Here is a 2,528-nt window from a genome sequence, read left to right as displayed (position 1 = left end):
TTTTTTGTTTTTGTCAGACAGGGTCTTACTATGCAGCTCAAGCTGGCTTTGAACTCACAGTCCTCCTGTCTCAGCCTGTTGACTGCTGGGATTAAAGCTGGTGTGCAACCACATATGGGTCATTTCTTTTTCAAGTTCAAATTTTATGACTTTTATAATAGAAGAAGTCAGTGCTAATGATGAGGCCACATGGACAAACTGAAAATTAAAACTGGACATAAAGTTACAGTTTATCTATAAGCAACTAATATGTATATTGATTACATAGTATTGAAAAAATAATGGTACACAGATAAGTAGTTACAAAGAATAAGATGGTTGCTGTTTTGTTTTGTTTAGATACTTGCCTTACAATCTTTGAATATTCTTTAACTATGAATAACTAGAGATTTGAAAGAGAAATAATAGAGATTTTACTTGTGACCAAGATGGAGTAATTAGATAAAACAAATGAAACAATGGTTTTCAGGTATTGGACACCAGGCAGTACAAAACCCTGATCCCTGGAAGACAGGAAACAAACATGATGAGCGGACCAGTTTCGTTCCAGTGCAGTGATGGAACACAGAGTCCAAGGGTCTCTCTGAGGTTAGAAGATACAGTTAAGACTCAGAGATGGACAGGAAGATTCGGATCCACAAAACAGAGTAGCCTAGTACAGACAGCAGCACAGATAAATCCAGAAATATGCAATGGGTTCCCCTTGAGATTTCAGTCAAACACTGCCAGAATATGCACATGAGAAAACCAGTCAAACACCAGTCAAAAGTTCAAAGGAAACCAGCTGTATATTGTAGAGGCCATTCAAGAATAGTTCATATTCCCACTAGCCAGCATAGAGCCTTATAATTCTTGAGGCAGTGGATATGCACCAGGGAATTTCCTCAAGAATGGGGCAAGACTAGCTCTAAACTAGGAGTGCTGGTAAATATTTTAAACTTTTTGTATACTATATGGTCCCTATTGATTCTCTTCATCCTCTTCTTTCTTTTCCTTCTCCTTCTCCTTTTTTCACTTGTTTTCTTTAGGTCCCTTCTAAGAATTGAAAACCATTCTTAGTTCTTGGGTCATGTGAAAAACAGCCTGTGGGCTGTATTTGGCCCATGGTTCAAAGTTTGTTAACTCTTGACTCAGAATAAAGGTTGTTCTGGTTTTGCCTAATAAAAACATGTCTAGAAATATCACACAGTTTCCTAGCAACTTTTTTATTCTTGAGCAAATCTCACACTTATTTAAAGGAATATAAAAATATACAACAGCTAAGAAAGCAAAATTCATAATGTCAATTATCCAATCAGAAATTTCTGGGCAAAAATGCAGGAAAATATAATCTAACTGATGCAAAAAAATTAATTAATCAAAACTGGCTCAGAAAGCTGGGCATGATGGTGTATCCTTGTAATCTCAGCACTTGGGAAGTAGAGGTAGGAGGATTGAAAGTTTGAGGCCAGACTGGGCTGCATAGTGAGACCCTGTCAAAAAAACAACAAAAATCCAAAACAAGAACAAAAAATTAACTCAGAAATCACCCATTTTAAAGAATTAGCAATTTAATAAGTAACTATATTAAGGAACTATAATAGTTAATGTAGTTACTTAACTATATACTACTTGTGCATATTTAAGAAGTTACACAAAGATGGAACTTACTAGGTAGAAATATAAAAGATATGAATAAAAGACCTAAATTACTAAACAAGATATATAAAATGTTTAAGATTTTAAACTATGCTATGTGAGATCAGCAGCAGACTAGAATCTGCTGAAGAAAAGATTAGTGAATTTGAAGACATAGCAATAGAAACTACCCAAGATGAAACATACAGAGAAAAACAACTTCTTCCTCCCCAACCTCCATCATCAAGATAAAGAATTATAGGATTGTGTAACAAAAAAGATAATACTTCACGGCCAAGTGAGGTTGACTTGAGGAATGCAAGGTTGGTTTAACATTTTAAAAAATCAATCAAGGGTATTCATCACATTAATAAACCTAAAAGGAAAAAAAACTCATATTATCATTTTGATATAACAAAATCCAACACTCATTCTTAATAAAAACTCTCAGAAAACTAGGAATATAATGGAACTTCTTCAACTTGACAGTAGGCATCTATGAGAAACCATAGCTAATATAATTATTGGAAAAAATGGAATGTTTCCCCTTTTATCAGGAACCTAACAAAGATGTTCACTCTTACTACTTCTTCTATTTAATATTTCCTAGCTAGGACTACTGAACTACTTAGAACAGTAAGTCAAATTAAGATTCAAGAGCAATAAACAAAAATAAATTGTATCTCTCTGTAACAAAAACCAATTAGACATTGAAAAGCAAAAATACTATTTCTAATGGTATTTCATGAAACATGAAATATGTAGGGATGGCTCTTATAAAAATGAATGAGACATATACAAATGAAACCTGTAAGACAATCCTGGGGGAAATTAAGGAAGTATTACATGAATGGAGATTTATGCAGTCAGTATTCATTCATCAAAAGACTTAAAATTTTTAAGATGCCAAT

Source organism: Castor canadensis, chromosome 9, assembly GCF_047511655.1.
Source record: "Castor canadensis chromosome 9, mCasCan1.hap1v2, whole genome shotgun sequence".
NCBI classification, from domain to species: Eukaryota; Metazoa; Chordata; class Mammalia; order Rodentia; family Castoridae; genus Castor; species Castor canadensis.
The sequence above is the reverse complement of the archived record's forward strand: the minus strand, read 5'-3'. Positions refer to the sequence as shown.